The sequence below is a fragment of the Anomaloglossus baeobatrachus genome, chromosome 6, assembly GCF_048569485.1.
Source record: "Anomaloglossus baeobatrachus isolate aAnoBae1 chromosome 6, aAnoBae1.hap1, whole genome shotgun sequence".
Lineage (NCBI taxonomy): Eukaryota > Metazoa > Chordata > Amphibia > Anura > Aromobatidae > Anomaloglossus > Anomaloglossus baeobatrachus.
In genome coordinates this window covers 422,664,146-422,691,677 of record NC_134358.1, presented here as the reverse complement: position 1 = coordinate 422,691,677, position 27,532 = coordinate 422,664,146, and the positions used below count along the sequence as shown (strand labels likewise).

Sequence of the window (27,532 nt, the reverse complement as noted above, 5' to 3'; positions counted from 1 at the left end):
CCTTAGACCGCATGTTGTCTGGTCACAGCAACAGCTTCCAAATGCAAAACCACACACCTGTAATCAACCCCAGACCTTTTAACTACTTCATTGATTACAGGTTAACGAGGGAGACGCCTTCAGAGTTAATTGCAGCCCTTAGAGTCCCTTGTCCAATTACTTTTGGTCCCTTTAAAAAGAGGAGGCTATGCATTACAGAGCTATGATTCCTAAACCCTTTCTCCGATTTGGATGTGAAAACTCTCATATTGCAGCTGGGAGTGTGCACTTTCAGCCCATATTATATATATAATTGTATTTCTGAACATGTTTTTGTAAACAGCTAAAATAACAAAACTTGTGTCACTGTCCAAATATTTCTGGACCTAACTGTATGTTCCACATCCTGGTCTATCATTGCATATATGTCCTTATCCTGGTATATATGTCCTTATACTGGGCACGTTCATGGTATTTATAGTCCCCATTCTGCATCTTCCACTTAGCAAAAAAAAAAAACAACATTTTACTTACGTTCCCTAACTCCAACGTTGCACGGCACCTTCCTCTGTAGCTAGCTCACTGTCCAGAACCTGATATTGATGTGACTGTGATGGCGACGCATGACGTCAATGTCAAGCGCCCCAAATCACGCTAATGTCAATTGCCAGCCTCTATTTATGTACTCCAACAAGTCCCTGGATTTTAAATTGATGGGCATGCTTGGATGAACATCCAGCTGAAGTAAGCAGGTGGGCACCTTTCACCCCGGGACCCGATCGCACTCGTGTTCTCTGCGACCGCGATCATTATGCCCCTATACAGCAGCATTTAAGTGGGATATAAGCATTGATCAGTAGGTACGCGGATGGCCACTGTTAGAGGAAGGTGTCAGCTATATAATATAACTGTCATCTGTCCTCTGTCGACTAGTACAGAGGGAAGTACTTTGCTTCTGAGACCACTCCAAACTGCTTGACACTTTCCATGATGGATATATCCATAATGGATAATGAATAATGAAAGGGTTAATGGAGAAGGAGTAAGCGCTGAAGAATGTAGATGTCATCTTGACTTATACCACCCCAGATAGAGCTGAAATAGCACAAAAATATAATTTTGTGCCTTATGAGGCATATTAGAGGGAACATAAACTATAGGAAACTGGGATTATGCCATTTAAATTGGCATTGTTTAATGGTTAGGGTATACCAGCTATATTAAAACAGAAAATTATTTTTGTACCCCTTGCTTGTTATAACTCAGATCTAGATATAGTTATCTATATTATGAATGTTTGGCCCAATGTTAAGGCCCCGTCACACTAAGCAACATCGCTGCTAACGAACAACTTTTGTGACGTTGCTAGCGATGTTGCTGTGTGTGACATCCAGCAACAACCTGGCCCCTGCTGTGAGGTCGTTGGTTGTTGCTGAATGTCCTGGGCCATTTTTTAGTTGTTGCTGTCCTGCTGTGAAGCACAGATCGCTGTGTGTGACAGCGAGACAGCAACAACTAAATGTGCAGGCAGCAGGAGCCGGCTTCTGCGGAGGCTGGTAACCACAGTAAACATCGGGTAACCAAGAAGCCCTGTCCTTGGTTACCCGATATTTACCTTTGTTACCAGCCTCCGCCGCTCTCACTGTCAGTGCCGGCTCCTGCTCTGTGCACATGTAGCTGCAGTACACATCGGGTAATTAACCCGATGTGTGCTGTAACTAGGAGAGCAAGGAGCCAGCGCTAAGCGGTGTGCGCTGCTCCCTGCTCTGTGCACATGTAGCTGCAGCACACATCGGGTAATTAACCCGATGTGTGCTGTAACTAGGAGAGCAAGGAGCCAGCGCTCAGTGTGCGCTGCTCCCTGCTCTCTGCACGTGTAGCTCCGTGCGCTGGTAACCAAGGTAAATATCGGGTTGGTTACCTGATATTTACCTTAGTTACCAAGCGCAGCATCTTCCACGCGGCGCTGGGGGCTGGTCACTGGTTGCTGGTGAGCTCACCAGCAACTCGTGTAGCGACGCTCCAGCGATCCCTGCCAGGTCAGGTTGCTGGTGGGATCGCTGGAGCGTCGCAGTGTGACATCTCACCAGCAACCTCCTAGCAACTTACCAGCGATCCCTATTGTTGTTGGGATCGCTGGTAAGTTGCTTAGTGTGACTGGACCTTTAGGGTAGGGTCGCATAAACACATTTTCTCCATCCAAGAAAATCTGTTTGATTATGCTAATAAGACTGATCTGAGTTTGATCACAGTGGGATCTGTTTTTCCTGGATGAGAAAGCCATGGACCCCATAGGGGGGAGGGGCGACATGACCAGAGGGAAGGGAGGGAGTGAGGGGTTAATAAAGTGAATTAAAGGGCATTATGGGCCCTTTTAGGGGATTGGTGGAATAGGGTCACTGTAGGGTGGGGAGGGGGCTAGTATATAAACTATAGGGGAGGGGTCTTACCTTCCTTGTGACTCCGGACAGCAAAGGATTCCCGCCCACCCGCCCTTGTGTTTTGCGAGTTCGTTTGGCTATGTTTTGGTTGTTTTTTTACAAAAAAAAAAAAAAAAACAAAAAAAAAACAAAGAAAACAAAATGAGAAAATGGAATATGATGCAGTTTTAAAAAAAAAAAAAAAAAAAGGAATACAGGTTAGAAAGAGTCGTATGTTCTGTCGCAGCAGCGGGGGTAGGTCTGGTCCAGAGGCGGTTGTAAGGGATTGGTGGCTGGACTGAGAGGCACTGTCTTGGTATGGTGTCTCCGGGTTCCGGTAAATTGCAGGCACGGGGTTCTGCAAAGTTTGGGGGGTATTAATCCACGGGGTGATTAATACCTCATCTCTGGGTCGGAGTGTTGCGGCCAGGGATATTGGTGGAGGAAGTGGTTTCTGGACCGGGCCTACATGGGGTTACATGTACAGTTATTATTTATGTGTTACCTATTATTGGTTTGGGGTCGCCCGTTGGACGGCGCCCCCTTGTGTTAGAATGTTAATAATAGGTAATAAAGGCTGCTGTGGCCAATTTGTTTAACCAAGTCGCATGCAGTCGGTGTATTATTTATTAGGTTAATTTGGGTATACTAACCATCACGACCGGAGAATCCTTCCTCAGTGGTCATGGAAAATAATAAAAAAAAATACATTTCTCCATTTTGTCAGTCTGTGAAAGACATCTGGGTGCGGACCTATCTTTTTTTGTGAACTATAGACTTTATAGATCCGATTCACGGAGACTGATTGTGCACACTGCGATCATTTTCCTCTGACCACTCAGATTAAAATCAGACGTGCATTGTTTCATTGAATGATATTGGTCCGAGGTTTCGTTGGATCACGCTTGGACTGAAACTACAGTTGTCTGTACGAGTCTTTATGGTGTATGACTGGAAAAGCAGGCACTAATGCTTACAGTTTGGGTGGCACTTAAACATATGTGTTGTTATGATTCTCAGTAATACAAAATCCCATATTAAGTCTAAGAATCAATATTGAATAACTCATTTCCACTAATCTTTTCGCCACCCTTTGAGTTTGCACAACACTTGTGCTTGTTTTTGGTGTGGCCCGTGTGTTTTACAGTTGATTCTATTGCTTGCCAGGTTGGTTTGGGCAATTGTTTGTTTCAAACTTATATTTATCTAAAACTTTGCTTTGCAAATAAAAGAGGTAATGAATAAGATAAATAGGAAAAATGCAGTTCTGCTATAGTTTATTTTTCAGGTTACTTATCCTATTTATTTTAATGTTTTAGCATTATCATTACATAAAACATAAACTGTACATGTTATATATGTTTTATACCTTTCCAGCACTACTCCAGCATTTTATTTTTCATTACTGGAGTAGTGCTTTTAATCTAAGGTCCCTGGCTGTAGTATTATACTCACCCTCTGGCGTCTTCACCCTTTTTTTGCATTGCTCCAGTCCTGTGCCGCCAGCACTTGCATTCAGGCAGCTGCTAGCGTTGATACCGTACAGACAAAAAGTCTCTTGGTGCAAACAAGAGGTTTTATTAACGTTCATAAAACGTAACAAACAGCCTTTCTCTAGCATAATGGTAGAAATAAACAAAAATCCATACAGAAGTTTGGAATTAGATCCTGTGATCCCAACGTATTGTTACCCCTCTATAAATCACTTGTAAGGCCACATCTGGAATATGGGATACAGTTTTGGGCCCCACATTTTAAAAAGGATATTGAGAAGTTAAGAGTCAGTTCAAATGCAGTTAACTAGACTATTACAAGGAATGGAAGACCTCACACATATGATGAAAGGTTGGAATTTGATTTGTTTAGCTTAGAAAAAAGATGTCTGAGAGAAGATCTCATTTATATGTATAAATACATGTGTGGTCAATATAAAGGACTGGCACATTACTTATTCCTTCAAAATACTAAGGACCAGGGGGCATTCATTTTGAGTGCAAGAAAAGCAATTCCGGCAGCTAAATAGAAAAGGGTTCTTTACAGTTAGAGCAGTCAGATTGTGGAATGTCCTACCACAAGAGGTAGTAATGGCAGATACTATAACAGCTTTTAAAAAAAGGGCTGGATGATTTCCTCACTACACACAACATTATTGGTTATAAATGACTTAATGAAACTTTTCCAAAACCGGGATAAGATTTAATTTCCCATAGTCATCCACCTTCCCTGTTATATTAATGCTAAGGTATAAAAACTCCAAAATCACTTTTAGGCTGGACTCACACGAGCGTATGGCATCCAATGCGAGGGCATCGGATGCGATATGCTAATGCCCCCTGGCTCAGGCTCTGCTGCGAGCCTGAGCCGAGTGTCATGCGACTGTAACCCGATCTTGCGATCGGGTCACAGCTGTGAAGCTGAGTGCGGGCGCTGCGGAGGAGAGGGAGGGGTTAATCCCCCCATCTCCTCCACTGTCAGCCTGTGCGTATATCGCACTGCACTGGGATAACATCCGAGTGCAGTCCGATGTATCTCTCGCATCCATTCACTTGAATGGGTGCGAGAGATACGGCGGTAGCAGCAAAACGCAGCATGCTGCCGCTTTTCTCGCATCCAGAATCTGGATGCGAGAAAAGCTGACCAACAGCTCAACCTCATTGCCTAACATTGGTCAGAGTGCAATGCGAGAATTTCTCGCATTGCACTCGTCCGATTTTCACGCTCGTGTGAGCGTACCCTTAGCCCAGACCTAGCATAAATGTGCTCATTGCCTCTATTCCCATCTACTGAAAGCAGTGTCGACTTGTTCCAGTTGATCACTAATCCCAAATAACAGCCAAAATCACCAATAACCTACATCGCCTTCAGGGACGATGAAGCCTCTGCTAAAAATAATAGGGCGTTGTCCACATAAAGTGCAATTTTCTCCTTGATCGGTCCCCTCTGAAACCCCGCATATCCACATGGGCTGTAATAATTATAGCAAGGGGCTTAATGGACAGTGCGAAGTATAAAGGGAATAGAGGACACCACTGATGTGTGCCTTGATGCAATTCAAAAGGTGCTGATAACCCTCCATTTATCCTCGTTCTGGCCGTCAGGTTTCCATATAACATTTTGACCCATGAGATGAAATCCGTGCCCAAACTAAATTTATTCATGACCTTCCACAAATACTCCCATTCTTTTGAATCAAATGCTTTGGCCGCATCCAGCGAACATATGACTCTGTCGCCCGGGTTATTCACTGGTAACTGAAGATTAAGGAATAGCCGTCTGATATTTGTTGCGGTGGACCTAGCGGGCATAAATCCTGACTAATCCACATGTACCACCTTAATTATTACCTTACTGAGCCTTGAACCAAGGACCTTAGCAATGATCTTTATATCAGTAGTCAGCATAGGCCGATATGAGTCTGGGAGCAAAGGGTCCTTGCCTGGTTTTGGAATTACGACTATCACTGCTTCTTTGATGGACCTCAGCAAGGACCCCTCGGTAAAAGCCCTCTGGAGGGTGGCAAGCAGGTGTGGCAACAGAACATTCCCAAATTTCTTATAACTTTCCATAGGGAAACCATCTAAACATGGGGACTTATTATTGGCCATAGACTCCACCGCTAATTGTAATTCATCAAGTATTATAGGGCCATTTAAATAAGCCCAGTCAGCTGCAGAGATCGTGGGTAATTGTATTGCATCTACATACACCTTAAGGCCGCTTTACACGCAACAACATTGCTAATGAGATGTCGTTGGGGGTCAAGGAATTCGTGACGCACATCCGGCCTCATTACCGACTTCATTGCGTGTGACACGTACGAGCGACCGCTAATGATCAAAAATACTCACCTAATCGTTGATCGTTGACACGTCGTTTCAATCCCAAATATCGTTGCTGCTTTTGGACGCAGGTTGTTTGTCGTTCCTGAGGCAGCACACATCGCTACGTGTGACACCCCAGGAACGACGAACAGCACTGTACCTGGGTCCTCCGGCAACAAGGTGGGCGTGTCTTTCCTTTGGCTGCTCTCCGCCCCTCCGCTTCTATTGGAAGCCTGCCGTGTGACGTCGCACGAACCGCCCCCCTTAGAAAAGAGGCTGTTCGCCGGCCACATCGACGTTGCAGGGAAGGTAAGTCCGTGTGATGGGGCCTAGCGATATTGTGCGCCACGGGCAGCAATTTGCCCGTGACGCACAAACAACGGGGGCGGGTGCAATTGGCAGCGACATCGCTAGTGATGTCGCTGTGCGTAAAGTGGCCTTTAGTTTGGTCTATAGTGCAAAGCACTTTAGTACTGTATAAATCTTGGTAAAATTCTGAAAAGACTGACAATATTTCCAGCGAGCTATTGATGATTGCGCCTACAAAGGCAACAATTTTTACCTGCACAGGTCACAGTAACAAATTCACTCACAGGATGCAGCAAAACTCCTTTATAAAGATGGAGGATTTAGGGGTTTTGCTGCATCCTGTGAGTGCATTTCTTTCTGAGGCCTGGGCAGGTACAAATTGTTGCACTTTCTTGCTGTGAATTTTTCTGATTTTTTGTGGAAAATGTAATTCCTCTTTTTGTATTTTAGCTTTTAAAGTTAGTGTAGGGATTCACAAGCATGAGGACCATTGACGTTGGGTTGTGAGAATCTGTATTTTGGCCAAAATATCAACTAATACCTCATATATATTTATCATATATATATTTTGCACTTATATCTTTATACAGGATACAGCTGTCGCGGGCGGAGGAGGGGACGCTGCGCTCTCCCACTGCTCGGGTCCGGCTGCCGCTGCCACTCCGGCTGCTGCTGCTCGGTGGTGGCTCGAGCGGTGGGCCGGATCCCGGGGACTCGAGCGGCGCTCCTCGCCCGTGAGTGAAAAGGGGTGGTTTTGGGGATATTGTCCGTGACACCACCCACGGTTGTGGTGATTTTGTGGACACCACCGCTGCTCTGGACGGGGATCCCGGGGCGGTGACAGGGAGCAGCTTTGTTGTTAATCCTCCCCTCCGTGGGTAGGGGGTTGGTTGTCCCGGGGCCCGGTGATGGGGTAAGGGTTGATGACAGGCGGGTTGCGAGGCCTGTTGAGGTGCAGGGTCGCAGGGGCAGCGCTGTGCCGCACGGCACGGAGGTACTCACTCAGCCCAATGATGATGACACAGTTCACGGTAAAACAAGCGGCTGGATGGACGGGTCCCTCGGACGGCTGCGGTGTTGTAGTTCTCTGCAGGTTAGCGGTGACTGTCTTTTCCCTGCACCTACTCTGTCTTTATGGTTTCAATGGGTTCCCACCGGTAACCCACTCCCCGACTTGGATGTGAGCTGGGGAGCCCCTTTTGCCCGAAGGCGCTGGCCCTGAGAAACGGTTGCCTTGGCGGTGGCGGTGTCTCTCTCACTGGGTTGGACTGTTGCCTTCTATTGGGACTTGACTGTTTGTAAACCCGGAGGTCCCCTTCACTAACGGATTCGGCAACTTCACGGAGACTCCTAGCCTTGCCGGGGTCCGAAAGGCCCCTGCCACTGGTGCTGGCTTCTCTTTGTGTACCGGTCCGGTACCCCCGGGCCACCACCCATCCTCGGTCCTTACGGTAGACTCCAATCGGCCACTCCTGCAGACGGTCACCACCGTCTGCCAACCCTGCTGTCTCGCCCGGGCCACACACCCGGACGCTCTTCAGACTGTTTGTTTGCTCTAGTACCACTTCACTTCCTCACTCCTCCAACTCCTGAACTAATCTCTTTCCACTCTAACTCTCCACTCCTTCCACTTTCACTGTCCAAACTCATCTGACTCTTTTCCCTCCTCCAGGACTGGGAACTCCTTGGTGGGTGGAGACCAACCGCCTGGCTCCACCCCCTGGTGTGGACATCAGCCCCTGGAGGAAGGCAACAAGGGTTTTGTGTCTGACCTTGATGTGCCTGCAGGGAGTGTGGGGTGTGTTGGTGTTGTTCTCTGTGGCCCCTGGCTTGTCCAGGGCGACACACAGCCAGGTCCATTAATGTAGGCCTTTTAAACTAGGGTCTCCGTTCCTCCGTTCCAACACTTTTATAGTGTTGCACAAAGGTGAAAAACATGGCCAGAGTAGTGATACCATACACTCCTACAGGGGATAGGAAGCAAGAAAGTTCCAAATAAAATGGGCATCAACACCTTAATTTCCAAAGTAACAACCTAAGGAAACTGAGTAAGAAGTGAAAAGTGCACCTGCTTAAATAGAAGTGGCATTTATGAAGTGGCATTATTGTAGGTGGAAGACATTGTGCTACTAATGGTGTCACACACAGCGACGACGACAACGACGTCGCTGCTACGTCAAAATTTTCTGTCACGTTGCAGCGCTGTCCCGTCGCTGTCGCTGTGTGTGCCATCCAGCAACGACCTGGCCCCTGCTGTGAGGTCGCCGGTCGTTGCTGAATGTCCAGCTTCATTTTTTGGTTGTCGCTCTCCCGCTGTGACGCACACATCACTGTGTGTGACAGCAAGAGAGCGACGAAATCAAGCGAGCAGGGAGCAGGAGCTGGCGTCTGGCAGCTGCGGTAAGCTGTAACCACGGTAAACATCGGGTAACCAAGGGCAGACCTTTCCCTGGTTACCCGATATTTACCTTCGTTACCAGCGTCTGCCGCTCTCGCTGCCAGTGCCAGCTCCTGCTCTCTGCACATGTAGCTGCAGTACACATCGGGTAGTTAACCCGATGTGTACTGTAGCTAGAAGTGCAGGGAGCCAGCGCTAAGCAGTGTGCACAGCTCCCTGCTCTCTGCACATGTAGCTGCAGTACACATCGGGTAATTAACCCGATGTGTACTGTAGCTAGGAGTGCAGGGAGCCAGCGCTAAGCCCGGCTCCCTTCTCTCTGCACATGTAGCACAACGACGCGTGTCGTTATGATCGCTGCTGTTTCTGCTGTGTTTGACAGCTAAGCAGCGATCATAACAGCGACTTACAAGGTCGCTGTTGCGTCACAGAAAATGGTGACGTAACAGCGACGTCGTTGTCGCTGTCGCTATGTGTGAACCCAGTTTTAGTGACTCAGTGAGCCATTGTATTAGCTCTCCTCCATGAGCAATCATAACCATGTCTAGAGAACTGGTAAATCAGGGCTTTTAAGCAATCACCCGTCTAAGGCCCCCTTCACACGTCCGTGATACACGTGCGTGTTTGGTCCGTTTCCGTATATTTCGGAGACACGGCCAAACGTGCACCAATGTTAATCTATGATTGTGGTCACACGTCCGTTATTTCATTATGTCCGTGTGTGCGTGTCCGTGATCCGTATGTGTATGCGTTTTGCACGGATGCATGTCCGTTATCTGCACGGAGCACGCACACGTGGACACAATGAAAGTCTATGGGTATGTGCACACACGTTAGTAAACACGTATGCATCTACCTATAGTCCGTGTCCGTTTGGTGTTTTTATTTCTAGTGATGTCGGCTATTCTTTCTATTTCTGTGTATGTCGGTCAATCTCTCTGTCTCTCTGTCGGTCTCTCTGTCTGTCTGTCCCTCTCTCACAGTCTGTCGGTCAGTTTCCCCCCCTCTCTCATACTTACCGTTCCCCGATCTCCGGCGCAGCGCTGCACGGCATTCACACGGCTGCGGCGGCTTTTACTATTTTGAAAAAGCCGGCCGCTCATTAAACAATCTCCTATTCCCTGCTTTCCCCGCCCACCGGCGCCTATGATTGGTTGCAGTGAGATACGCCCCCACGCTGAGTGACAGGTGTCACACTGCACCCAATCACAGCAGCCGGTGGGCGTGTCTATACTGTGCAGTAAAATAAATAAATAAATAATTAAAAAAAAACGGCGTGCGGTTCCCCCCAATTTTAATGCCAGCCAGATAAAGCCATACGGCTGAAGGCTGGTATTCTCAGGATGGGGAGCTCCACGTTATGGGGAGCCCCCCACCCTAACAATATCAGTCAGCAGCCGCCCAGAATTGCCGCATACATTATATGCGACAGTTCTGGGGCTGTACCCGGCTCTTCCCGATTTACCCTGGTGCTTTGGCAAATCGGGGTAATAAGGAGTTATTGGCAGCCCATAGCTGGATCCAGTGACAGCGGGTAACCTCAGTGACAACTCAGCTGATCGCACGGCTGTCTTCATTAGCTGCGTGGAGGTGATCGGAGCGGCGGTGTCTGCTGCAGCTCCTGTCACCTCCATGCAGCAGCGCTGGATGCGACGCTGGACCATCCTGGAGTACGCCGGACATGGAGGGCTTTTTCGGGGCTGATTAAAGTGGTGAACCAGGGTATATGTGTGTGTTTTTATTTCTAATAAAGGATTTTTTCTGGTGTGTGTGTGTTTATTTACTGTAATTTACAGATTAATCATGGAGGGTGTCTCATAGACGCCTGACATGATTAATCTAGGACTTATTGGCAGCTATGGGCCGCGTAGTAGTAAAAGCCGCCGCAGCCGTGTGAATGCCGTGCAGGGCCGCGCCGGGGATCGAGGAACGCTGAGTATGAGAGAGGGGGGGAAACTTCAGTTACTCGGGGGATTAGCGGTCACCGGTGAATCCTTGACAGGTGACCGCTAATCAGTACTCGGCACAGACAGAGCCGCGGTATGAGGATGAAGTCGGGTGAAGTTCACCCGAGTTCATTCTCATCGCGCAACTCTGTCTGCTGTCAGCCGACGTTTATAAACGACATTGTGCATCACACACACGCACATTACACACGGACATTACACGTACACATACACGTTAATTCCACACGCACACACGGACGTTCTGCACACAAACACGGCTAGCATACGCAATTCACACAGGTGCCACACGGACCATAAAAACGGACACAAAAACGGGACACGGACCCGAAAAACGGCCCGTAACACACGTGCGTGTTTTTCACGGACGTGTGAAGGGGGCCTAAAGCATACTCTTCATGTTTTGGACAGGATACCATTACCTGTGCTCTATGATTTCTCCCTTTGATTACAGCTATACAGAAATCACCATAACCACTGAACCGCTCCTCCTCTTATTACCTTGCTATCCTTTGTTTTCCCCAGTAGTATAGTAAATGTTAGATAAATATTGTCTCATTGGTGAATTTCTTCTTCTAAGTTTCTCAGATTACATATAAAGGCTGTAGTCTTTACACCCAACATCTGACCCCTGAGCAGCCTAGTAGAAGGATCAGAAAAACTATCGGTGAGTGATACATGTTAATATTAGTATCTTAGAGAGAATCTCACATTTTCCCTGTTGATCTGAACTAATTATATAGTGTATGTATGCTAAACAAAGAACATTCACAGTGAGTTTCATTGCTAAATTATCTCAGCACTTGTTCTCTACTTGTGAGTAACCTTAGTACAGTGTTTTACTTCTGAATTTTATATTTTCATTGTATGAATTGTATTTATGTGGTAATGAAAAGGGTTAATGGCTTGTGATTTTGGCCTGATCAAGGAGGTGGAATCTCTGAAACGCATTGTCCAATAAATCACCATTGAGGTACCTTGGATTGTTCTTTCCTTCACGGCATTAACCCTTTACATTGCCGCTTTACAGTCTAAATCCACGTGGGGCTGCAGCAGCCATGTCCTATGCATGCTTGCAAATGGTTATGACTCTCACAACCTGAAAAGGTGAGCCCTTAAAGTGTTTCACCCCTTGTTTCCCACCCGGGTAAGAACCATTTGGCGCTTTTGTCTTTCAGTTCTTTTCAGTCTTAGGCTACTTTCACACATCCGGTTTGAGCACTGCGGCTCAATCCGGCTGTGAAACCTATGCAACGGATGCGGAGAAAACACCGCATCCTTTGCATAAGTTTTTACATGCGGCCCGTCCGTTTTTTTCCGGTTGCGGCATGCTACTGAGCATGCGCAGTAAAAGAAACCGCATGCGGCGGCCGGATGCGTTTTTTGCCGCATCACGCCGCATCCGGCATCCATAGGCATGCATTGAAAAATGCGCCGCAGCGGCCGGATGCGGCGCAATGCGTTTTTTTGCCGGAACAAAAAACGTGCCAGGGAACGTTCCATCCAGCCGCCGCATCAGCTAAATCTGCTGCATGCGGCAAAAACCGGACGGAACGCAAGCCCATGCGGCACAATGCGGCGCCAATGCAAGTCAATGCTGGAAAAAACGAAACTGGCGGCAAAAAAAAAAAAGGGTTCAGTTTTTTCAGCAGAGCGCCAGATTGTGCCGCACTGCTACAACCGGATGTGTGAAAGTAGCTTAAATTGTATTTGTGTCAGAGGAATATAATAACAGCATAGTCTTTGACACACACACATATATATATATATATATATATATATATATATTTATATTATATATATATATATATATATATATATATAAAATGTCTAAACCCCTGGCAACAGAAGTGTGTACACCCCTAAGTGAAAATGGCCAAATTCACTAGAGCTTCACAGGACTCACTGGAATCCTTTTCCACTCCTCCATGATGACATCACGGAGCTGGAGGATGTTAGAGTCCTCACGCTCCTCCAGCTTCCATTTGAGGATGCCCCACAGATGCTCAATAGGTTTTATGTCTGGGGATATGGTTGGCCAGCCCAGCACCGTTACCCTCAGTTTCTTTAGCAAGGCAGTAGTCGTTTTGGAGGTGTGTTTGTGGCCATTATCATGTTAAAATACTCCACTGTGACCCAGTTTACGAAGGCAGGGGATCATGCTCTTCTTCAGAATGTCACAGTACATGTTGGCATTCATGATTCCTTTAATGAACTGTAGCTTCCCACAGCTGTCAGCACTCATGCAGACCCAAATCATGACACTCACATCTCCATGCTTGACTACAGGCAAGACACAATTGTCTTTGTACTCCAAATTAGAGATGAGCGAAATTCTTTGTTCTGACTTTTATGAAAAAAATGAGTTCGGGTATTTTACATATGAACGTCACTCGCATGAGCATCGCTGTGCTTGGCTGTGCTCGGTGCTTATCCCAGTGCAAGTCGCTTGCGGTGTTTAAATGGCTCACCCTGGAGGTAACAACAGTGTGATCGGATGCTTGTAGTCTTCACCAAAAAAAAAAAAGAAAAGGAAAGTGATCTGTTTATGACTGGTGCATGTGGGCGGAAAGCCGAACTGCCCAATTAGTGACTTCCATTGGGGTTCAAGTCAAGTTCAAGCCCAAACCAACCTTAATTTAAAGTTCGGCTGACCCCGCTGAACCAAACTTCAACGGGTCCGCTCATCTCTACTCCTCATCTAGTTGCTGTCACACATGCTTGACACCATCTGAACCAAATAAGTTAATCTTTGTCACATCAGACCAAAGGACATGGTTCCAGTAATCAACAGTAATCAATGTCCTTACTTTGTCTTCAACAAACTGTTTACAGGATTTCTTGTGCATGTGATAGGGCTGGAGGGGCACTGCAAATAATGGCCGAAATGGGTGTGGACCCACTCGGTCATGTAGCCTGGGATTACCCTGGAGGGGCATGACTAAGTGCCTACTGGGTATTCACCAGAGCTTCTAATGATGAGCTTGGACTTGGCTGCCGGTAGACACTGTCATACAAGATGTATGTGCCGCCCCCGCGACAGCCGACGGGCTGCTCGGACCCAGATCCACAGTGGCTCGAGGGGTCTCCGGATCCGAGGTGGGGTCGCGCGGCTACCCGGAATAAAAAGGGGGAATGTTTTGGGTGGTAAATGGGATAATGTTCGTGACACCACCCACGGTGTGTGGTAACGTGAGGGACCACCGCTGCCATTTGGGGGGGAGCCCGGGGACGATGGCGTGGCAGCTCGAGATGTTAACCCCTCCGTGGGCAGGGGGAGTGGTGTCCCGGGACTCGGTGATGGATGGAGTGGGGAACCCGTCGGGGGTGAAGGGATATCGGGTACTCACACAGTCCAAAGTCACTGATGCTGACACCAGGTAAACCAAACTCTTGAATGCTCCGTCTCAATTGGTCGAGCACGCTGGGTCCGTGCCCCTTTGGTGTTGCTGGTTGGTCTGAAGCCTTGTCTCTTGGCACTGTGTGTCCTTCGTATGGATCCCTTTCACTTAAAACTACATGAGTCCCGCTCACCTGCGTGGCTAGCAGGGTGAGCTTGCTCTCAGGGTTCACGCTGGGGATTTTCTGGACGGTTGTGGGAAGTCCTATCCCCCTCGTTGCGCTAGTACCGCGATTCTGGAGCGGGTGGGGAACGGTTCCTGAAGACTCCGTTCCCGTCGGGTGAATTACTGGGCTGCGTGAAGCTTCTTCCCAGCCTAGGGTCCGCGTACCCCGTCGTGCCCTGGCCCCTGCCCGGTTGTAGCACAAAGCAGCCGTCCCGCTCTCTGTAGCAGCACCATGCCCCCTGTCACTACCCCTGTGACCGGGGTTCCAGCTCCTTCTGGCCAAGCCAACGTCTGGCACCTGGGACGGGTACAGGAGCCCAGCTCCACAGCGTGACCTGTCCTGTCACCGCTGTCTCACTGCTCAACTACTACTCAACTGACATCTCTGCCCTCCCTCTTCCATCCCTCCATCTGGATGGCCCTATTCCTCTCAGGCTGCCCAATGGGTGTTTGGTGGGTGTGGTGCAGAGTGTTCCTCAGGATTTAGGTATACCTGTTGGTAGCAACACTAAATTGACAGGACCCGTAACCAAGGAGGAGCGGGTACCATGCAGAAGGGCAGATTGCACAGCACCCTTGTGATGACCTGATAGGCCAGGGCGTCACATTCCCCCTTGGTTAAACATAGCTCGCCCGCGAGCTACAGAACAACAAGCATTTTATTTTTTTTTTTTAAAGAAGGGAAAGAGTTAACATGAACATTTATTTAAACAGGTCCATCCCACACAGAGAAGGCATTTTTTTAAACCGTTGCTAACTTTTGTATTTAGAGTTCGTCTGCCACAGGGGACGCCACCGGTTTTAGTGGCAGCGGGGACCCAACCTTCCACGTTGCGGTCCCTCCCTGCGACAGTGCAGTCCCAACGTCTCAGATCCCAACAACCCCCCACTTAAACAACCTGGTTACCCTGGAAACCTAGATGGGTCCTTGGGCCGAGTTAAGGTTCCAGGGTATTTCAGACGACTCTGGTAGGCACAACAGGTGCAGTTTTTTTACAAGACATAAGTTTGTGTTGTTCACACCAGTCCTGTGACCATGGTCCATTTCTAATTAACTATAAGAACATGGAAGTCTTTGTAAAAACATATCAAGAGTCCCTGTACCATAGTACAACTGCTGTCTATCTAGGAGAAAATCAGGTTACTTTCCCATGCAATTAGCTTTTCATTAATTCTCTAATTTTCTAACATTTTCTATATGGAAAATAACAAACTGTGGAAAATAACAAACGGAAAACACAGATACCTAACGGTTTTACAGTATCACATTTTTGCTATGTCAACATTCTTGTTAGTAATATATTGTCGGGTCCCGTAGCCACACTTCTTTCCGACGGCGTGCTACCTCTGCAGACACGTACCCTTCTTCGTACATGACATGTTTGGTCACTTCCAGGGCATACCAGCCCCTCTCCCCGCAATGCCGGGTGTAGCTGACCATTTCTTCAGGCTCCAGGTTGCGGCCAGGATGCTTCCAAGGAAGGTGTGGGGACACGCCCCGCCGGGACACAAATACCCCTGCTGTGAGGTCTGCTTCACGGATGAAACTCCATCCCTGCTCGTGGTCAAAGCGATCCACCAGATCGCGGCACCGTGGCCCTTTGACACGTGAAGCAGCGCTCCTCACCTGCTCCTTCTCCGCTCTGTTACGAGCAGCCAGCTCCTGCCGTCGCTGTTTTCTGGTAGCAATTTCTTGTTGCAATTCCTGACTGTGTCGCTCCCAGTAGGGGGTGTCGGCGTCCGGCCTCAGCTCCCTAGCTGGTTCTGGCTTGAATTGGACCCATGCGGCCCCAACAGCCGTCGGGATGCTGCGCGGTAATGGAACCGAAGAACTGGAGGGTTCCACTCCCGCTGCTGGAAGTAGTGGGCCCGACTGCTCCGCAGCCAGGGTTGCAGGGTCCGGGTGCTCCGCCTCTAAGGACGGGCCCGGTGATGCGACCGGGTCTAGTCTGGCCGGTGTCCGGACGACCGCTGTCATGGCGGGGATGATGATGGACCTTGGGGCTGCTGCTGGAGCTTCATAAAACAGACTGCAGGTTCCGCTGCCGGGATGGATAATGGCAGCTCGGCGTCCGCCGAGGACGCTGTAGGTGACAGTGGAGTGGTTGCCGCAAGCGGGGGCAGACCGTATCCCTCAGGCGCAATGGCCAGATTATACAAATCAGTAGTGACTGGGTAACCGCTTACCCTTTCTTCATGTGGGATTTCAATCTCACGGGCTCGCACGCCACCGCCAGACTCCTCATCTCTTCCCTCCAGTGGTATAGTATGAACAGGAACTGCGTCGGAATTCTCCTGCACAGCTGCTCGGTTTCTTCTTCAATCCAGGTCGCGGTCCCGGGAACAGCACGTTCCGGTGACCAGCTCCGCTCCGCCATCTTGCCTCTGCGTTGTCCAGGAACAGTATGGCAGGGTCCTGGCATCCCTGCTTCTTTTCTGCTTTCGCTACATTTGGGCATGCCCCCTCGGTTTTCTCCCAGCACTCTTTTACGCGCTGTGGCCTTCTGGGAACTTCCGGTTCCTGTTTCAGGCTGAAGACGAAGGGCGGGGCTTTGGCTTTGCGCCCTTTTCCAAGAAGATGGCGTTTTTGGAGCGAAAACTGCCAAAAAATGGCGGACGTCGCAGAAAACGGGATTTTGGATTCCGATTTTTACTTCTCAAGGCGCACGTCACCCAGGTTAGTAGGTCCTGCTCGCATCCTGTTCGTGACGCCAAGGTGTGGCACCCCCGCGACAGCCGACGGGCTGCTCGGACCCTGTTGGTAGCAACACTAAATTGACAGGACCCGTAACCAAGGAAGACCGGGTACCATGCAGAAGTGCAGTTTGCACGGCACCCTTGTGATGACCTGATAGGCCAGGGCGTCACATGTACACTGACTAAGTTACATTTTACCAAAATGTATATCATCAGTGTTGTCCCATGCAAAGACATTATAAAATATTTACAAAAATATAAAAGGTGTACTCACTTTTGTGATATACTGTAATACTGTGTGATATAAGTAATTTTTTTTTGGGAGGGGTTTACTTCCTTAACAGGAAGCTTTGCCACCTTCCTTGGGAGAGTTTCTCGCTGAATTATGGCAGTGCTACTGGTTTTCTGGATTTATATATACACTACTCACAAAAGGTATGGGATATTTGACTCTCGGGTGACATTTCAGGATGACTCTAAGGCCCTGTGCGCACTTACCGGTTTTTCCCGCGGATTTCCTGTGGTTTTGCTGCATGTTTCACTGCAGAAAATGTTCATAACATCTCTGCAGGGAATCACCAGCAAAACCTATGGAAAAAAAAAATGTTGTGCGCAGTATGCGGATTTGGACAGCTGCATGTTTTGCTACGGGATTCCCGCAGCAAAAACAATTGCATGTCACTCCTTTTCCGCACGTTGCTGCGGGATTTCACTCCATTGACTGCAATGTAATCGTGAAATCCCGTAGGGAATAACGCAGGCAGCAAATTCTGTGCGGTTCATTGCGTTTTCCTGCGTTATTCCCTCCGGTATTTCGTGGTTTACCTGCGGTAATGTACATCGCTTGCCTGTGGTTTGCAGGGAAGTGATGTCATTATGACAGGAAGAGGAAGCAGAGCAGAGAGTAAACACACACACAGATCACAGACACACACAGACATCACAGACATAGAACACAGACACAGACATAAAGAATACACATAGAAAACAAACGGAAATATAGAAAAAAAAAACACGTGGGCTCAGCCGTATTTTTTACCTTCCAGCCGAGGTAAACACACAGTGACGGCCCGGTATTCTCAGGCTGGGGAGGGCGAGGGACAGGGTTAATGCCCCCCCCCGCCTCCCTCCCACCTCCCGCAGCCGAGAATATCAGCCGCAGCTGCCCCGGGACTGTCGCATCCATTATGCGGCAGTACCGGAGTGTCCCCAGCTCTTCCTGCTGCCGTGATGCAGTGGCAGTCAAGGTAATATAAGGAGTTAATGGCGGCGGATCGCCGCCACTAAGTCCAGGCTTGATCATGGCAGCGTCTATGTGACAGCTGACATGATCAACCCGTAAGTAAAGTGAAAAAACACACACACCGAAAAATCTCCTGGTTCACCCGTTTATTAACCCCTCCCAAACACATAGCTCCGGCGTAATCCACAGCTCCGGCGTAATCCATGTCCTCCGATGCTTGCTTCCAGCCGCGACTGACACTGACACAGCGCTGAATGCAGCCTCGCAGCGAGACAACAGAGGTAACCACAGGGCATTTCCCACGGCCGGTAATATGAACTCACTACCGACCGTGAGAAATGCAGCGTGTGCTCACAGGGACTCTGTCTATCTATCCCTCTATCTAACTATCTAGCTATCTCTCTATCTATTCTTCTATCTATCTATTTATCTATCTGCTATCTAAGAAGGAAATTTTTAATTTTTTTTTCAATGTGCTTTATTGCATTGAATGCATTAAAGCACATGTACCAACCCGCATGCGGCAATACCGCGAACAATACCGCGGTAAAACCGCAGCAAACCGCATGCGGTTTTCGTGTGCGGTTTGTCGCGGTTTTTTACTGCGGGTGCGGTAATCTTTCAGTGCTTGCGGAATTTTCTTGAGAAAATTCCATTTTCCAGTGCGCACAAGCCTAAAATGCACACTAACCTTTTCAGGTGAAATAAATGTGACCTTCTTTAAACTTTTGAATGCACATATCCAACTTTTCAGTGTTTCGGTGCTTTTTGCACAACTTGCTGTTCTATAACAAGGAGCTTAATAGCAAAATTTACAACAGGTGTTTGATCCATGAATCACCCAATAAATTTCAGGGTTCAATTAGAAATGATATTTAAATAGTCATCCTCATCATGTTGTTCACATTTTGACATACTGTGTGCACACTCATTGTGGAGACACGGGGCTCAGTGGGTGCTCTCGTCCACTAAAACCCGCCGCCTTTAGAAAGACAGCGTGGCTCAGGGCTCATCCCAACTGAACGCCGGCCTCCTTAACCGTGGGCGTAACACTACTCAGACAACACAGGATGAGGGAACCACAATAATTGGACTTTATTGGATCCCCAAACAATTAATGGCACATAACACATAACCAGCAAAACACACAAATGTAACGGGCAACAGAGTCTCACCCTTCCGCTGGCTCACCAGGGATTTAGAATGTCCATGCCTCACAGGTTCCAAGCTGTCTGAGGTCTGCAAAGTCTGTAACAGGTGACTGAACTGTCCCAACCTGAGTGTCCTCCTTAGGTAGTCCTGTTTTGATGTTAAAATCCTGGCAGCCGGAGTCGAAATCCCTAGGCTGTGGATATGGTCTCCAACCGGATCCGGAGTCCCTAGATTGAAGCCATAAGATATCCTGATCCTCTAGTCAACTCCAAAGAGCTTAGACTGGATCCATCAGCATCCATCAACCTTCAACCATCTGGTGGCTTAAAGAAGTCCTCTCTTATAGCCACAGCCCTCCCTCTGGGCACACTGCGTCCTCATCGATTGGTTGGACAAGATTGCTTCTCCCATTGGATGAATTTCAAGCTGCATGGATAATGTTCATTTAAATGATGTGCATAGAAAGATTCAGTATATCTACATGGTCAGCAAGTCACCGACTAGACAATGGCTACTAAGGTAATTACATTATCAATACAATGATTACTGGAAAAGTCTGTAGAAACAATACGTCTGGCTTTCAGTGGCCAACACAATTACATGAGTCAACAAGAGTCTTGTAAAAACAATGAGGGACTTCTCCCCCGTCTATAGACAATCTATCATGCTGTCTGGCTGGATTTTAAGAAACTTTAACCCATGAGAGTCCATGTCGTCACATTCCTCCCCCTTCTTAATATTAGCCAGACATGATAGGCTTCCGATCATCCTTCTCCTCTTGACGGCATTGTCCTTTTTAATGGTGAGGTCAGCAACAGAGGCTTGCATCTATACACCTCCCCCTGATTACCTCCCCCAAGTTGAGCAGCCATATTGTGGACAAGCACTAAGGTGGGGTCCATGAGTTGGGCCTGCACAAATCTCCCACTATCAATCCTGCCCCAGTCAATAGCCACAGTGTGGTTAGGCTTACTCATGGTTCTTGGCTCAGAAGTGGATGATGGAGACCGGGAATGCAAACCATCCCTGGAAAAGATGTTAGAAAGATCCACATCAGGGTCCTGCTTGGCTTGGAGGTGGGTGATGGCTTCTTCAAACTGACTGGATAGTCCTTGTCCTAGGTCATTCTCCAAAATGACTGGTGTGAGCAGGTAATTCACAAGCCCCACTTTCACTTCCCTTTGAGTGGTATCCGAAACAACAGGCTTGGTGGGGCCATCTATGAACCCCACTTCAACTTCCTCCTGGCTAGTCCCCGAAACAACAGGTGTGGGGAGGCTGTCCATAAACTCCATATGGACCTCTTCCTGGTCAGACCCCAAAGTAACTGGTGTGGGGACGGTGTCCATAAGCTCCACATCAGCCTTGCTCTGATTAGTCTCCACAGTGACAGGTGTGGGGAGGCTGTTCACAAGTCTCACATCAACCTCTCCCTGGTCCTTTCCCGAAATAACTGGTGTGGGGACGGTGTCCATAAGCTCCACATCAGCCTTGCTCTGGTCAGTCTCCACAATGTCAGGTATGGGGAGGCTGTTCACAATCCCCACATCGATCACTTCCTGGATGGTCCCCAAAATACCAGGTGTGGGGAGGCTATCCACAAGCTCCACCTCGACCTCTCCCTGGTCGGTTTTTAGGTCCAACTGCACACATGCCAGAGGGACGTCTGAGCGCTGGCCCTCAGCCAGGGAGATGGATAATTGGGAATCTGGTACAGGGTCTTCTGGAGAAACAATAACTGGGCTTACCAGAGTGATAGAAGATCCAATGTCTCGAAGTCCCTGAGCCTGTATATCACCGACCTTGACCGTCTGGATGTGGGGATGGAGGTTGGTTGGTGTACGGTGTCCGGTGTCCGGTGTCTGGCCTGCCGTAGGGTGTGGACTGGATAAACCACTTCCTCAGCTATTGGTGTTTCTTGGGAGTAGCATTCCTCAGGTCTCGTTGGTTCATCTCGGCATATGTTGACTGGTTGGAGTGGCAGACGGGCTCCAAGCATGCGGCCTCGGTTTTGGAGACAATCTTTATCTATATGTCCATTGCGCCCACATGTATGACAGCGCCATAGATTGGGCGAGTCACAGGCCCTGTTTGTAGGCCTTTGTTTTGGCGCAGCTTCTGCTGAGTAGCGGGACCATCCTTCTCGACCGGCTGGTGTTAGCAGTACTGCAGCTGGAATCCCATAAACATATTCCAGAACATAAGCCCTCTCTTCTCTTGAGGATCTAGGCCCCAATGCATCCAACAACGCTGTGGCTTGGGCCATTTTGGACAAAGTTGATTCTCGATTGTCACTAGCTCCATGATGTGGCACATAGTTTAAATCCTCTGGGTCAATATCGGCGGGATCCTCATCGTCCTCTGCATCATTCTGGGCATCCCAACGTACTAATTTCCAGATCAAGTCTGACCGAGTCTCAGCATTCCAGTAGATAATCTTTCGCCTCTGGCACAGATCCTGTAGCATCCATTTACTGCAGCGGTCGTAACTCCTCTCTTGTCCTTGTCCCATGGCTGAGCTGGTGGGGTTGGACATGGCAGCGTCCGAAACCTGAATGCCTCCCTTATGGCCTGCTGGGTATGCTTATGTGCCTCCCTGGTTGTTGAGCCCTGGACGGTGTCCGAAAACACCAGTCCACTGCAGCTCCCCTGGGTAAACCAGGCTGAGTAGTATCCCACCGCTGCCACCAATTGTGGAGACACGGGGCTCAGTGGGTGATCTCGTCCACTAAAACCCGCCGCCTTTAGAAAGACAGCGTGGCTCAGGGCTCATCCCAACTGAACGCCGGCCTCCTTAACCATGGGCGTAACACTACTCAGACAACACAGGATGAGGGAATCATAATAATTAGACTTTATTGGATCCCCAAACAATTAACGGCACATAGCACATAACCAGCAAAACACACAAATGTAAAAGGCAACAGAGTCTCACCCTTCCGCTGGCTCACCAGGGATTTAGAATGTCCATGCCTCACAGGTTCCAAGCTGTCTGAGGTCTGCAAAGTCTGTAACAGGTGACTGAACTGTCCCAACCTGAGTGTCCTCCTTAGGTAGTCCTGGTTTGATGTTAAAATCCTGGCAGCCGGAGTCGAAATCCCTAGGCTGTGGATATGGTCTCCAACCAGATCTGGAGTCCCTAGATTGAAGCCATAAGATATCCTGATCCTCTAGTCAGCTCCAAAGAGCTTAGACTGGATCCATCAGCATCCATCAACCTTCAACCATCTGGTGGCTTAAAGAAGTCCTCTCTTATAGCCACAGCCCTCCCTCTGGGCACACTGCTTCCTCATCGATTGGTTGGACAAGATTGCTTCTCCCATTGGATGAATTTCAAGCTGCATGGATAATGTTCATTTAAATGATGTGCATAGAAAGACTCAGTATATCTACATGGAGTCAGCAAGTCACCGACTAGACAATGGCTACTAAGGTAATTACATTATCAATACACAACTACAATACAATGATTACTGGAAAAGTCTGTAGAAACAATACGTCTGGCTTTCAGTGGCCAACACAATTACATGAGTCAACAAGAGTCTTGTAAAAACAATGAGGGACTTCTCCCCCATCTATAGACAATCTATCATGCTGTCTGGCTGGATATTAAGAAACTTTAAAGCTGGTGTCACACTAAGCGACAGCGACAACGACGTCGCTGTTACGTCACCATTTTCGGTGACGTAACAGCGACCTTGTAAGTCGCTGTTATGATCGCTGCTTAGCTGTCAAACACAGCAGAAGCAGCGATCATAACGTCGCTGTGCTACATGTGCAGAGAGCAGGGAGCCGCGCTTAGCGCTGGCTCCTTGCTCTCCTAGGTACAGTACACATCGGGTTAATTAACCCGATGTGTGCTGCAGCTACATGTCACAGTGCAGAGAGCAAGGAGCCGCGCACACTGCTTAGCGCTGGCTCCTTGCTCTCCTTGCTACAGTATACATCGGGTTAATTACCCGATGCATACTGCAGCCACATGTCACAGTGCAGAGAGCAAGGAGCCACGCACACTGCTTAGCGCTGGCTCCTTGCTCTCCTAGCTACAGTATGCATCGGGTTAATTACCCGATGCATACTGCAGCCACATGTCACAGTGCAGGAGCCGGCACTGGCAGCAAGAGCGGAGGCTGGTAACCAGCGTAAACATCGGGTAACCAGGGAAAGGTCTTCCCTTGGTTACCCGATGTTTACGCTGGTTACAGCTTACCGCAGCTGCCAGTGCCGGCTCCTGATCGCTTCATTTCGTCGCTCTCTCGCTGTCACACACAGCGATGTGTGTGTCACAGCGGGAGAGTGACGACCAAAAAATGAAGCTGGACATTCAGCAACGACCGGCGACCTCACAGCAGGGGCCAGGTCGTTGCTGGATGTCACACACAGCGACAGCGACGGGACGTCGCTGCAACGTCACAGAAAATGGTGACGTAGCAGCGACGTCGTTGTCGTCGTCGTTATGTGTGACACCAGCTTAACCCATGAGAGTCCATGTCGTCACACTCATCTCCCTCTTTCTCTTCGTAATATGTCTGCACCCATCTCCCTCTCACTCCCCATACTGTGTCTGCACCCATCTTCCTCTCACTTTTCATACTGTGTCAGCACCCACCCTCCTCTCCTCAAACTGTGTCTGCACCCATCTCCCCCTCACTCCCCATACTGTGTCATCAACTATTTTCCTCTCACTTTTCATACTGTGTCCCCACCCATTCCCCTTACTTCCCATACTGTGTCCACAACCATCCCCCCCTCTCCTCATATTGTGTCTGCACCCATCTCCTCGTCACTCCTCAAACTGTGTCTGCACCCATCTACCTCTCATTTCCCATACTGTGTCCACACCTATCCCCCTCACTTCCCATATTGTGTCCGCACCCATCTCCCTCTCACTGTTCATACTTTGCCCGCATCCACCCTTTCTCTTCATACTGTGTCTGCACCCATCTCCCCTCACTCACCATACTGTGTACGCAACCATTTCCCTCTACCTTTTCATACTGTATCCGCACCCATCTCCTTCACTTCCCATACTGTGTCCACACCCATCCCCCTTTCCTCATAATGTGTCTGCACCCATCTCCCATTCACTCCCCAAACTGTGTCTGCACCCATCTACCTCTCATTTCCATACTATGTCTGCACCTATCCCCCTCACTTCCCAAATTGTATACGCACCCATCCCCCTCACTTCCCATAGTGTGTCAACACCCATTCTGATCTCTTGCTCCCCATACTGTCTTTCAATTTAACCCATGGCTTCCCATACTTTTCCCCTCACAAACCATACTTCCTCCCTTGCTTCCTCTTCTGCCCCCTCCATTTTCTCCCCATGCTGTGTCTGCACTCGACCCCTCCCCCTTGCTCCCCATTCTAGGTTCTCCAATCACCCTCCCTTTACCCTTATATCTTCCCCTAATTACAATAAATCGTCAGTGTATTCAGCTCCACTGGAACACTTTCCAGCAATGCCTCTGTGGCGCTGAGGAGTGATATCAGAGCTGTGATCAGCTGACCTGATCACATTGTTGACATCGTTCTGACCTATAAGTGCTGGGTCAGAGCTGTGATTGTAATCACGTCTAAAAGACACTAATATAGTTGATCAGTGGATGTCGGTGGAACACCTTCTGTGAGCCGCTGTCAGCTTGACAGCCACTTAGAGAAGGTGCGACTTTCATGCAGCCGCTGGGGAGACAAAACGGACCGCCACATCAGGTTGCCCAGAAGCACCCCCCTACCTGTTGCGCCATTCTGCGCCCCTCTAGATACGCCTCTGAGCCTCAACTCCTGCCCCTGGGGCCTGGGTAGCAGAAGAATGAAAATGGAGGGGCCTGGGCTGCCAGTGTGTCCGGGCCCACCTCCTTGCTTCTGCTCACCGAGCCCCACACAGGAGTAAGGACAGTAATGCCCTGATGGCAGCCCTGCCAAACACACAGCCAAGGAAGCTCTTAATTGGTTTCCGAGACAGAACATAAAGCTGCTAGAATGGCCCAGCCAATCACCTGACCTGAATCCAATAGAAAATTTATGGAAGGAATTAAAGCTTAGAAGTCATAGAGCCTTTAGGATTGAAGAGTCTTTGTGTGGTTGAATGGGACAAAATTACACCTAACAAAGAATTCGACTAGTTTCTCCATACAGGAGGTGTCTTGAAGCTATCACAAAGGCTTTTGTACGAAGTATTAACTATATTTCAGTAAGCGTGTTTAATACTTTTTCCCTGTGTTATTTCTCTTTATTACACATCACTAAATATGTGGACATCTATGTGTCAAGATGGAAAGCTCAAACATGGGACTCTTAGTCGATACAAAGAAAACAATGATATTGATCACTTCCAGCTACAACTGGAAAACATTTGAGATGTACAGCAACAAACTGGAAGTTGTACAGGACTTCAAACTATTTGGATCAATGATCAATAAAGATGCAGCGAAGATAGCAGAGGTCAAGAAGAGAATAGCTATGGGCAAATCAGCTATGAAGTCAATGGACAAAGTCCTCAAATCGAGGAACGTTTCACTGGTGAAAATACACGACTCTTACATAATCAGGTCTTTTTTGTAGTAACAATGGATGTGAATCCTGGACGATAAAGAAACAAGACAGAAGAAGAATCAACTCCTTCGAAATGTGGTGATCGAAAAGGAGGGTATCAATACTATGGATGGCAAGAAGAACAAAAAAGTCAATTTTGGAACAAATCAACCCAAACATGTCACTCGAAGCAAGGATCACCAATCTACGGCTTTCCTACTTTGGACTCCTCATACGAAGAGAGCAATTATTGACAAAGTACTGCATGGTTAAAAGAATAGAAAGAACAAGGCAAAGAGGAAGACCAGCAACTCGATGGCTTGATACAATCAAGAAGAAGACACTAGCGGACCTATCTAGGCTTACACATGATCTATCTTCCTACAGAGTATTCATCCATCAAGTCGCCGTGGCTTAAGATGGAGCTGAAAGCTGTTAAAAAAAAAATTGTTTGATTTCTTTTCTTGTGTGGATTGGATGGGTGTTACCAACATCTTATGAGAAATTCTTGTAAAAAAGCACGTTTAGAAACATATTTACTTAGAAAATTGGTGACATGTTCAATATTTGACTCACTGTATTACTTCTACTTAAATCTGTCATCTGATTTCACAATACAAACTGCATACATCATACTTTATTAAAGGGAACCTGTCATCAGAAATTTGGCTTTCAACCTAAATGTTTCCCCCTCTGCAGCTCCTGGGCTGCATTCTAGTAAGGTTTCTATACTTATTGTGCCCCCTTTTAAACCAATACTTTATAAAACTGTACCTTTCGGTTTGAAAATCTTGTAAATTCTCCATGGGGGCGGGCCGTGTGGCATCCGTTGCTGTATCTTACGCCGTCCCCCATGCTCCAAATCATCCCTCAGGATGCCGCCCACTGCGCCCGAGGTCCGTGCACACCGGGACACCTGGTGACGTGCTCGCAGGCACGAGTATTGGCGGCGCTGTGATTGCATCGCAAGTGCCCGCCCATACTCTCGTGCCCGCCCTTTCCCCACTGCCTCCAGCGTTCTGCACCGGCCCGTCGTCACCTCCTTCCCATCATACCCTGCAGCAGGAAATAGATGGGAGGAGCGGAGCAGGCCACTACAGGAGAAGCGGAGGATCTGAGCGACGTACAGAGGGGAGTGCGCGCCCACGAGAGTATGGGCGGTCACTTGCGATGCAATCAGAGCGCCGCCCATACTCTCGTGCCTGCGACCACGTCACCAGGTGTCCTGGCGTGCACGGGACCTCGGGCGCAGTGGGCGGCGTCCTGAGGGATGATTTGGAGCATAGGGGACGGCGTAAGATACAGCAATGGACGCCAGACGGCCCGCCCCCATGGATAATTTACAAGATTTTTAAACCGAAAGGTACAGTTTTATAAAGTATTTATTTTGGTTTAAAAGGGGGCACAAAAAGTATAGAAACCTTACTAGAATGCAGCCCACGAGCT

At 48.4% G+C, this 27,532-nt stretch overlaps 1 protein-coding gene and 1 long non-coding RNA gene across 2 annotated transcripts in view; one reads left to right on the top strand and one right to left on the bottom strand.

The window, feature by feature from the left end:
• LOC142243339 (uncharacterized) overlaps nucleotides 1-27,532 on the bottom strand; it is a 150,628-nt gene that overhangs the window by 112,417 nt on the left and 10,679 nt on the right. The window lies entirely within an intron of this gene.
• The window catches only part of TGM4 (transglutaminase 4), a 67,243-nt gene continuing 51,215 nt past the window's right edge, over nucleotides 11,505-27,532 (top strand). The window contains exon 1 of the mRNA XM_075315170.1: nucleotides 11,505-11,558. The gene's annotated coding sequence lies outside the window, so the exon portion shown is untranslated. The remainder of the gene's footprint in view (nucleotides 11,559-27,532) is intronic.